At 45.0% G+C, this 12,547-nt stretch overlaps 1 protein-coding gene across 1 annotated transcript in view; it reads right to left on the reverse strand.

Moving 5' to 3' along the window:
- The window catches only part of LOC126210541 (odorant receptor Or2-like), an 87,551-nt gene that overhangs the window by 48,603 nt on the left and 26,401 nt on the right, over positions 1-12,547 (reverse strand). The gene's annotated exons all lie outside the window — the stretch shown is intronic.

Genomic DNA, 12,547 nt, shown 5'->3' on the forward strand with positions numbered 1-12,547 from the left:
AGTTTGGGATTTATTGTATAAAAATTTTCTGTTTGAGAATTACATCACCACAGCATTCAAAAACTAGCAAAGAAACAAAACAAAGATCCTGAGAATTTGGGGATCAAGCGTAAGTGGAAGAATAAAGACTCCTTGTAAATTAGGCAACATTATCTGTTGAGGCACGATGTCTTGTTTTATAGAGGTAATGTAGATACCAGTTCATGGGTTTCGTGTATTCGGGATGAGCTGACACGCAAATGCATTTGAATACATTCCTTGGTAATGGTCACTTTTAAAGCTGAAACAGTCATGTTACTTTCCAAATATTCAGAGGGGAATTAGGTAAGTTTCAGCAAAGTACGAAGCTTGTCAGAAGGTTAAACACATGACGTTTCAAACCAACTTCCCACGTTTCCCATAATTCCAGAAAAACTAAGACATATTGCAGCAACAGACTTGACTGACAAATGTTGATGGTGTTGAGACTGCAACCAGCCACAAATTTATTTGAAGTTCCTTTATTCAAAGGGTACCGTTACCGGTTTCGAATCATTACGATTCATCGTCAGACAGCTTTCATGCTTTCATTACAACATGTGTTGCGTTTTTTACTGATTAGTTATCCTAAAATATAAATAATACATAATTAGAAGCACATCACAAAGAACGTTGAGTTACAGATTTGCATTGGGATGTCTCACGTGAAATGTCGGTTTGGAGTAGGCCTACTTGTTTTCATAGTTCCAGCAGACAACGTATGTAGTTTTCGCCGCAGTCACATCATTGTACACATAAACTTGCATATTTGAGCGCTTTAGATTTGTCACTGAATGCATTCCCACCACATTTTATCGTGGCACACGTAAATTTATGTCACTGAGCACTTCAGCTTAGTCACAGAACGGCCTTCTAATATTCACCGCATGTTTTCATAGATACATAATGTTTACAAATATATGAGTGTCAAGGATGCTATGATGTATCGTAATTTACAAAGATGCAACATCTTTGGAAAAAGATAATATATTCACTTATGCAACTGAAACGCCTTTTACACCAGTACTGGGAGATATTGATTTTGTGAACATTAGAACGAATACTGCTACACTAATTATAAAGATGTTCCATGTCGAAGCTTATATATATATATATATATATATATATATATATATATATATATATCCTCGTGATGGCTGGGTGTTGTGTGATGTCTTTAGGTTAGTTAGGTTTAAGTAGTTCTAAGTTCTAGGGGACTGATGACCATAGATGTTAAGTCCCATAGTGCTCAGAGCCATTTGCACCATATATATATGGGTAACACAGTACATTATTCATATACCTTTAGCATCATGAGAATTGTAGTAACAGATAAATTTGCTACTTGATCCGCAGATAGGTGCAGGAATACTATTTATTTTGGAGGGTAGAAATATAATCTGGGGTGCTGTTTTTAGTGTGTGTATGTGTGTGTGTGTGTGTGTGTATTTCTATTTTTTCCAATATATTCATAGTGGCTCCCTTTTCTGCTAGATAGTTTTCTTCAGCAATATGGGCTGTAAATGCAGATTTGTCCAAGTTGCCAAGCCTTAAACCATCAATGTGTTCTTTGTATCTAACATCAAAACTTCTGCCTGTCTGTCCAATGTAGAATTTTGGGCATGTATCACCTTTGAGCTTGGAGGTGTTTACAACATGGATTACTTTTTGTTGTAATTTATTATTTGTAGAAAAGCTGATTGTGATATTTTTCTTTTTAAATAAGTTTGGTATGATAGTGGGCCTATGTACGGGAGAGCAGCATATTTAGTTTTGGCTTCTGTGGCACACTGATTTGGCTTGGAGTGCCTGCTGTGTGGATTGCTGTTGAGTGGCTCTGTGGTTTTTGTCTGCATTTTGTTGTGGAATTTTTCTATTATTGTGAGTTTATATCCATTATTATGAGCAAATTTTTTAATGACATTGATTCCATTTTGTTGGTCTCTGTCACTCATTGGTACTTTTTTAACTCGATGTACCATGGCTCTGAAATATGCCATTTTTTGTTGGCGAGGGTGACACGTGGGTTGTCAATAGTGACATCTGTGGTAGTACGTTTTCTGTAAATACTAAATTGATGTTTATGGTTACTATTACAAATCTTCAGGTCAAGAAAGTTAATGCTTTTATTAGTTTCATGTTCGAATGTGAATTTAATATTTTTGTGTATTTTGCTTAGCTCTGCTGCTAATGTATCCGTTTCATTGTTTGTACCATCAAAAAGCAAGATTTTATCATCAACACATCCTCTGCAGTAGATTATTTTGTTTGAGATGTGCTGGTTGGTTGAGAAGAATTTTTGTTCTACATGTTTGATGTAAATATCAGCCAATATCCCAGCTAAGCTACTTCCCATTGCCATTCATCAAGTTGTTGGTACAGCAGTTTAAGAATATTTGGAAGTAGCACCTGAGAGAAAATGTATAAATTAGAGTTCAAAAACAAAAATTGCATTATGTATACTTTCAAGGTAACTGGACAATACGGGTGATCCCCCTTGCAGGGATTGAATTTTCGCATTGAGAATTTTTATATAATTTTGCGCAGCGTTCACGACTACCTCAACCATTAATTGACCCCAGCATAAAATTATCTTGGCAGGGGGAGGATACGTAAGGTGGCAGGGTGATTTTTACCGATCTTGGTAGGTCGATTCTAGTCGTTAAACCGATTCGTTTGATATGTCACAAGCCATACTTTGAACGCAATTGGGGAATTTGTACATTAGAAAAGGTAATAAGAACATAGCGGCTTGTATGTACACGGCACTAACAATTGCTACCTCATTAGCATGCAGATACATACGTAATATTTTGGTAGCAAAGTCGCTCTGAAATGAAATAGGTTTTCTAGTTGACACTGCAGAAGCGCGACAGGGAAATATCCTTAACGAGCCACGATAGAGTGACCCTCGCAGCACGGTTGCCAATTAGTGTACAATGGACGCTGCCCCTGGATTTGCTCGAGATGAAAGCACGAAGTGCGGTGTCACGGGACTTCCGTAAACAGTAAAACCATGCGATTACTACCGTGGACAGTGCGGTGCTTCACATGCTGAGCAGCTCCTTTTGTGTTCCGCTACGTGGCAGTTGACACTTCTTCTCGTAGTTCCAGTACACACTAGTCCGCAATTGCACGGAATTTTATATACCCCTCGTGTCACTAGGGGGTGCCGTGCATCTTTATCCTTTCTTAAATATTAATTTATCTTCTTGTTGGGCCTAAAGCTTCGACCCCATACTTGGCCATAACTTTCCCGATGCGATCCATAATTTTATTAACGAACGGGAGAACACTTCTCCAGATGACAGCCGATGTTGTTCATTACTTCGGCTTCTTCTTTTCTTTGATGAAGTGCTCGATCAATCTCCTTTCTAGCGAATTCATTTTTCTGGAAGGCCGGCTGTAAGTGATTTAATTCATCCTACAAATAAACTGACTCGCGAGTTTGTGTCGAGTCGTTAGATTTACGAGTTGGCTCTCCTTACGATATACACTCCTGGAAATGGAAAAAAGAACACATTGACACCGGTGTGTCAGACCCACCATACTTGCTCCGGACACTGCGAGAGGGCTGTACAAGCAATGATCACACGCACGGCACAGCGGACACACCAGGAACCGCGGTGTTGGCCGTCGAATGGCGATAGCTGCGCAGCATTTGTGCACCGCCGCCGTCAGTGTCAGCCAGTTTGCCGTGGCATACGGAGCTCCATCGCAGTCTTTAACACTGGTAGCATGCCGCGACAGCGTGGACGTGAACCGTATGTGCAGTTGACGGACTTTGAGCGAGGGCGTATAGTGGGCATGCGGGAGGCCGGGTGGACGTACCGCCGAATTGCTCAACACGTGGGGCGTGAGGTCTCCACAGTACATCGATGTTGTCGCCAGTGGTCGGCGGAAGGTGCACGTGCCCGTCGACCCGGGACCGGACCGCAGCGACGCACGGATGCACGCCAAGACCGTAGGATCCTACGCAGTGCCGTAGGGGACCGCACCGCCACTTCCCAGCAAATTAGGGACACTGTTGCTCCTGGGGTATCGGCGAGGACCATTCGCAACCGTCTCCATGAAGCTGGGCTACGGTCCCGCACACCGTTAGGCCGTCTTCCGCTCACGCCCCAACATCGTGCAGCCCGCCTCCAGTGGTGTCGCGACAGGCGTGAATGGAGGGACGAATGGAGACGTGTCGTCTTCAGCGATGAGAGTCGCTTCTGCCTTGGTGCCAATGATGGTCGTATGCGTGTTTGGCGCCGTGCAGGTGAGCGCCACAATCAGGACTGCATACGACCGAGGCACACAGGGCCAACACCCGGCATCATGGTGTGGGGAGCGATCTCCTACACAGGCCGTACACCACTGGTGATCGTCGAGGGGACACTGAATAGTGCACGGTACATCCAAACCGTCATCGAACCCATCGTTCTACCATTCCTAGACCGGCAAGGGAACTTGCTGTTCCAACAGGACAATGCACGTCCGCATGTATCCCGTGCCACCCAACGTGCTCTAGAAGGTGTAAGTCAACTACCCTGGCCAGCAAGATCTCCGGATCTGTCCCCCATTGAGCATGTTTGGGACTGGATGAAGCGTCGTCTCACGCGGTCTGCACGTCCAGCACGAACGCTGGTCCAACTGAGGCGCCAGGTGGAAATGGCATGGCAAGCCGTTCCACAGGACTACATCCAGCATCTCTACGATCGTCTCCATGGGAGAATAGCAGCCTGCATTGCTGCGATAGGTGGATATACACTGTACTAGTGCCGACATTGTGCTTGCTCTGTTGCCTGTGTCTATGTGCCTGTGGTTCTGTCAGTGTGATCATGTGATGTATCTGACCCCAGGAATGTGTCAATAAAGTTTCCCCTTCCTGGGACAATGAATTCACGGTGTTCTTATTTAAATTTCCGGTAGTGTATAACCGTGGCAAGACGCGGCTACCCCGCGCGGCTAATAGTGTGCTAAGGGCTTGAGGCTACCTAACAATGTATAGGCTTTCTAAATTTAGTGGAAAAATTGATTGAAATAGGAAAAGTATACCGCATAGTGGACATTAAAGACCAAATTCTGGTAGTAGGCAACGTCCTGCGAACAAAGCTTAGTGTGAAAGAAAATCTTCTCCTTTCAGACATATACTTTTCATATTAACGTAATACGAAAACCGAACTTTGTGCTTGTCGAAATGCATTCGGCGGATTTATAATGAACTATTTTGGCCACTTAGAATGAATTCAGCATCACCCCTGTTCCCAGAACCCCTGAAGATAGACGTTGACTGTGGATATTGTATCACAGACACAGTCCATTTGGCTCTTCTGAGATGTCACTAAACTCGCCCAAAGATGTAAACAACCATGCATGAGCAGCTCCTATTAGACGGAGGGGTCCGACAGCCGATCAGTTCCAGTCATTCTGCCAGGAAGGAGGTACACAGCTCGTGTTGTCCGTAGTTCGACCATGCCTAGAGGGTCACTACCGTGGTTCCATCAACAAGGAAAGTGTGCAAGCGGCTCGTAGTGAACCAAAGTGATGTTGTTCGGACATGGAGGAGGTACAGAGAGAGAGGAACTGTCGATGACGTGCCTCGCTCTGGGGGCCCAAGGGCTTCTACTGCAGGGGATGACCGCTACCTACGGATTATGGCTCGGAGGAACTCTGACAGCAACGCCACCATGTTGAATAATGCTTTTAGTGCAGCCACAGGACGTCGTGTTACGATTCAATCTGTGCGCAGTAGGCTGCATGATGCGCAACTTCATTCCCGACGTCCATGGCGAGGTCCATCTTTGCAACCACGACACCATGCAGCGCGGTACAGATGGGCCCAACAACATGCCGAATGGACCGCTCAGGATTGACGTCACGTTCTCTTCACCGATGAGTGTCGCATATGCCTTCAACCAGACAATCGTCGGATACGTGTTTGGAGGCAACCCGGTCAAGCTGAACACCTTAGACACGCTGTCCAGCCAGTGCAGCACGGTGGAGGTTCCCTACTCTTTTGGGGTGCCGACGTACGCCGCTGACGGTCATGGAAGGCGTCGTAACGGCTATACGTTACGTGAATGCCATCCTCCGACCGATAGTACAACCATATCGGCAGCATATTGGCGAGGCATTCGTCTTCATGGACGACAATTCGCGCCATCATCGTGCACTTCTTGTGAATGCTTCCTTCGGGACAAAGGCATTGCTCGACTAGAGTGGCCAGCATGTTCTCCAGACATGAACCCTATCTAATATGCCTGAGATAGAGTGAAAAGGGATAGTATGCCACGACGAATACAGGCATTCTTCAGTGCAAGAGGACATTCTGCTGGGTATTAGAGATACCGGTGTGTACAGCAGTCGAGCTGTATGGTGGTACAACATGTAATATGTGGTTTTCATGAGCAATAAAAACGGTGGAAATGATGTTTATCTTAATCTCTATTTCAATTTTCTCTACATTCGAAACTGAGGTGACGCAGAACTTTTTTTTATGTGTGTATGATGTGTCATTTACATTCAGTAACTGCACCATTCATCAACTCTCTATATGTTGTGACTTGGCAAGACAGCCAAGCCACTAGGAGAGGAAGCCGAAAGGCACGCGTTTAAGCTCACGCAGGCTGGCGTGAGGTCTGGAACAGTTAAAGGAGTTATACTAGCGAGAAAAGTACGTAGCTGCTGGAATACGTAACTTTAATCCATAATTGGTGAACATCGGTCTGACGGTACATGCATCACAAGATAAATAGCAAATGATAATGGCGCCTTGCTAGGTCGTAGCAAATGACGTAGCTGAAGGCTATGCTAACTATCGTCTCGGCAAATGAGAGCGTAATTTGTCAGTGAACCATCGCTAGCAAAGTCGGCTGGGGATAGTGCTAGGAAATCTCTCTAGACCTGCCGTTAGGCGGCGCTCGGTTTGCAATCACTGATAGTGGCGACACGCGGGTCCGACGTATACTAGCGGACTGCGGCCGATTTAAAGGCTACCACCTAGCAAGTGTGGTGTCTGGCGGTGACACCACACTATAGGTCACTTCACAAGTCGGTACTGTGTTCTGGCATTGGTACCTTCTTATAGACAATCACATGGCCTACAAACTGTCTTAAGGAGCTTTCGACTCTTTCTACTAGGTCCTTTATACACGCCGTAAACGGTAACGGTCCAACCACACTTCCTTGGGGTACTTGGGAAATTACTTGTACATCAATCAATTTTATTTCACTGTAAAAATACAGCAACCAATTATTTATGCCAATATGCATTTCGGTTCAAAATGGTTCAAATGGCTCTGAGCACTATGGGACTCAACTGCTGTGGTCATAAGTCCCCTAGAACTTAGAACTAATTAAACCTAACTAACCTAAGGACATCACACACATCCATGCCCGAGGCAGGATTCGAACCTGCGACCGTAGCAGTCGCACGGTTCCGGACTGCGCGCCTAGAACCGCGAGACCACCGCGGCCGGCATGCATTTCGGGTTTGCACGCATCTTCAGCTGGCAAATTACATGGATCTTCAGTTACTACAGTAGTACAATCTCGACAGCAGTTTGGATGCTGCAGCAGGCCTGTGCAAAAGCAACGATTGCAATCATTTACTTTAATTTCGCGAGTTTAAAGTTATGCACTATCAGTTGTTCATTTTACTTACATTCTCCTCTCCTTGTTTCTTCTTGGCCTTTCTTCTTTTTTGCAACAACACAAACACTTTTTATCACGCATTTTACACAGGCGCACTGCGTTATCCGCCATGTTGTCGACTGACAGTTTTTGTTCACATACAAACGAAGAAAAAAAAAGTGTGCATCGTACTTAGAATACTTCTATCACCCAAGTCAATGTTTGGAAAACAGTAGCTTATCTTAGAACCTCAAAACTTTCGTAAAATATAACTCTGTCCATAGATAAACCGTTTGTACGTGAACAAAAACTGTCAGTCGACAACATGGCGGATAACGCAGTGCGCCTGTGTAAAATGCGTGATAAAAAGTGTTTGTGTTGTTGCAAAAAAGAAGAAAGGCCAAGAAAAAACAAGGAGAGGAGAATGTAAGTAAAATGAACAACTGATAGTGCGTAACTTTAAACTCGCGAAATTAAAGTAAATGATTGGAATCGTTGCTTTTGCACAGGCCTGCTGCAGCATCCAAACTGCTGTCGAGATTGTACTACTGTAGTAACTGAAGAGCCATGTAATTTGCCAGCTGAAGATGGGTGCAAACCCGAAATGCATATTGGCATAAGTAAAACGCATTAAAAAGTGGCTGGTTGCTGTATTTTTACAGTGAAATATCATTATCCACAGCCACGGAGCTCAACAGTCCAAATAAAATGGACAAATTGTAACCGATTTTATACCGTCAAGAGCAACACGGTGAGTCCCACCTGCAAGTAAGTCTTGAATTCAGTCGAAAATCTGGCCAGATACTCGGTAACTCATATTTTTTCGCCTTACGGCAGTGCAGGTCAGTATCAAATGTCTTCAAGTCAAGGAACTCGGCATCAACCAGAGCGCCGTTGTCTACGGCGTTGTGGATCTCACGGAGGAACAGAGCGAGCTGGGTTTCGCAAGATCTCTGTTCGCTCTTCAAAAATGTCGTCGAGCGTAAAACATATTTAATAATTATACAACAGATAGACGTTAACGATATAGGCATACAATTACGTGCATCTGAACTATGACCCTTCTTGAAAGTGGGAAGGACCTGCGCTTTTTTCCAGTCGATATAGTACCATTCGTTGCTCCAGCGAACTGCAGTAAACTGAAGCGGAGCAAGTTCCTTCGAACACTCGGTGTAGAATCTTACGGATAGGTCATCTGATCCTGTTGCCTTCGCATTACTAAGCGATTGTAGTTGATTTTCTATTCCGTGATCGGTTATCTCAATATTTGTCATTTCGACGTTCGTATGATGATTGAAAGGAGGGAACAAATTACGATTTTATGCGGTGAAACAATTTCGGAAGATCGATTTCAGTATTTCAGCCTTCTCTTTGTTACTTTCCGTTTCGGTACCCGTATGGCCACTATGTGACAGAACAGACTATTTCGAACAACTTAGTGATTTTACTTAAGACCAAAACGTTTTAGAGTTTTTGGTCAGACCTACTGATCAAATTTTATTTTCAAAGTTATCGAACGCTTCTCTCATTTAACCCCTTACGCTCGTTCTCGCTTCGTTCAGCTTTTGTTTGCCTGGGTTTCCAACATTGACTAAATTCCCAGCTGCCAAGAACGCTGAAACCATTTGTTCATATAGATGACCCGTTTCGGCTATTCTCTGTTGCCAACTTCGGATCTGTGTTTACATCATTACAACACTGTAAAGTGGTGACGGATTGTGAGCACTTGTAATCGACGCAGTAGTATAGATGTTATTTTAAAACTGACATGCTGACTTCTACAGTAGCTCACCGTACTAACATGGACATACATTCTATAGCTCCAAGTGCTGTACTGATCGAGAAAGACGACAACAGAGAACTGCCGAAACAGGTCATCTATATGAATAAATAACTTTAGCGATCTTGGCAGCTGAGAATTTATTCAGTGTTCATAATACTAGAGATCGTCCCCAAGCTGAAGGTGTCAGAAGTGTATATATATAGACTTTTGACTTTTCTTGACTCTCAGAAGCCCAGCGAACTACCGTCGGTAGCTCGTCGCTGCGAGCAGAGGCCGCTTCACTGTGCGCTGTTAGTCCCAACTATGAGAGGAATTTCATTAAATACGAGCTGCCGTCCTTGCATTATCTGCTGCGATAGTTGTGCACGTGTATTTTTAATTAATGATCGATCGTTATATAGAGTTTCGCCACTAACTCTATGTAAAGATCGAGAACTAATTAAAGTGTGCGCTTGTTTTTATACATTAAAGGACAACAGAACGATGCATCACGTCACACATAGAAAACATCACGAGGAAATGGCATAGCACACAGAAAACGCACTGGGAAACGCGAAGGAATTTCCGAAAAGAGTCGCGCGGTTCCATCCGGTAGCGCCTAGAACCGCTCGGCCACCCCGGCCGGCGGTAAACTGTGTTTTATAGAGATTGAGGGGTGTGGGTAAAGAGATAGGAGTCCGTTAGGCGGGGAAACTTTGGAGATGATAGCTAGGAGGTGAAGCGGATACTGGGAATACCGGCAGTAGGAAGGAAACAAAGTGACGAGCAGTAACGGTGTGCATGGAGTGTAACAGTATAAGATGAAAGGGATAGGGGTCGGTGGGGAGGGAAAAGGAGAGAGAGGAGCAATAAATATCGGGCTGGATCTCATTCTCTGAGACAGGGAGTTGGTGGAGGCTACATTGAGATAGGATATGAAGTGTGTGTGGATGTAGGGATGGAGGAATTGTTTGTGAAGGCGCAGCAGAATTCCAGAGCTGATGATCAGAAGGGAGACAATCGGGCTATTGTAATCTAGTGATAGTATAGGAAATGCGGAGGTGTCCACCGTCAGTCAAGAGGGGTGGGAATTTGGTAAGATGATCGAGGGTCCATTTTAAAAATAATTTGGAACTTTGTGGTAAGGTATTATGGGACCAAATTGCTGAGGTCATCGGTCCCTAAGCTTACACAAACTTAATCTAACTTAAACTTACACTAAGGACGACACAGTCACCCATGCCCGACGGAGGACTCGAACCTCCGACGGGGGGAGCCGCGTGGACCATGACAAGTTACCTTAGACCGCTCTGCTACCCCGCGCGGCGAGGGTCTATGTGACGGAAGTAAATTTGGAAATTTGTGGTAAGTTTCTCTGGGACGAAACTACTGAGGTCATCGGTCCCTAGGCTTACACACTAAATCAACTAACTTACGCGAAGGACAATACACACACCCATGCCCGAGGGAGGACTCGAACCTCCGACGGGGGAAGCGTGACGGAAGGTAAATGGATACAGAAAGATGTTCAAGGATCTCAAGGTAGAATGCTGGAACCTTGATGGAGCAGATACCCAAGATGCATAGCAGAGGATGAGTCGGATCAGGATTTTGTAGGTGTAGAGAAAAGTGGAGGGGTGGAATCTCCAAGTTTAGCTTGTTAGTAGTTTCAGTCCGTTGTGGGCCTCCTGTTTAATGATTAGTAGGTGAGATTTCCGCCCACAATTGTTGCATCTGGTCCTTTATATCCTGGATGTTGGCACTGGGACGGTGCTGATGGTCGAGCTAGTGCCAGACATATTTTACTCGTGGCGGAACTGGGGTTCTTGCTGGCTACAGGGATACCTCCACATTGGGCATAGAGATCACAGGCACACGGGCCATGTGTGATAGAGCATTGTCTTGTTGAAAAATTGTGCCAAGATACTGTTGGCCAAGATATAAAATCTGAGAACACAGGATGTCCATGACGTACAGTTGGGTCGTACGAGTTCCATCAATCACTATCAGCTACCTGGTCGCTCTCCACATCATAACGCCAGATGTTGCCACTCCGAAACTTGGCAAGAATGGTCTGTCTCCATAGGTAGCCAACGTACACGCCGACGACAGTCATCTAAGCTAGTGTCGAATTGCGATTCATCACTGCACGCAGTGCGATGCCAATCACCAGCAGTCCATGCGTCCTGATTTTGCCACCGCTCTGAATGCAGCCGTTTGCGTGTGGTATTACCAGCAGGCTTTGAGTAGGATAGTGATTCCCTTGGCCGGCTACTGCTAGTCTCTACAACAAACGATGCAGGACGACACAAACTACTGCATGGAATCGATTACATGTGTTCAGATGGCAGTCACAGATGTCGTTTACGATTTGTATTGTGGACAATAAGCCGGCCCTCCCTTGTAGTGATCAGACTTTTTCAATCAGAGAGTCTTTCCTCACGTTCCCATGCAGTACAACAATGATCAACTTTCACATCTTAAGACTCCAAAAATTGCACGATTCGTCAGCCAAACTGGGACACACAAGAAAGCGCCTTTCAGATTCTGTCAGGTACTGATGACGGTGGTTCAAACTAATATTCAACATCTCCATGTCCTTCACAGTAATCATTCCACACTTGACGCTGCTCACACTGAAGAGCCAAAGAAACTGGTACACCTGCCGAATACCGTGTAGGGCCCCCACGAACACACAGAAGTGCCGCAATACGACGTGGCATGGACCCGACTAATGTCTGAAGTAGTGCTGGAGGCAATTGACACCATGAATCCTGCAGGGATGTCCAGAAATCCGTAACAGTACGAACTGGTGGAGATTTCCTCTGAACAGCACGTTTTAAGGTATCCCAGATATGATCAATAATGATCATGTCTGGAGAGTTTGGTGGCCAGCGGAACAGTATTCCTGGAGCCACTCTGCCCAATGGGAATTTCAAAATTTCGTCGGAATGCAGAACGGACATGAATGGATGCAGGTGAACTCGCAGGATGCTTACGTACATGTCAGAGTCGTAACTAGAAGTATCCGGGGTCCCAAATCACTCCAGCTGCACATGCTCCACACCATTACAGAGCCTCCACCAGCTTGAACATTCAGGGTCCACGGATTCATGAGATTGTCTCCATACTCGTACACGCTGGTCCGCT

The sequence above is a fragment of the Schistocerca nitens genome, chromosome 10 (genome assembly GCF_023898315.1).
Source record: "Schistocerca nitens isolate TAMUIC-IGC-003100 chromosome 10, iqSchNite1.1, whole genome shotgun sequence".
In the NCBI taxonomy this organism is placed as follows: domain Eukaryota; kingdom Metazoa; phylum Arthropoda; class Insecta; order Orthoptera; family Acrididae; genus Schistocerca; species Schistocerca nitens.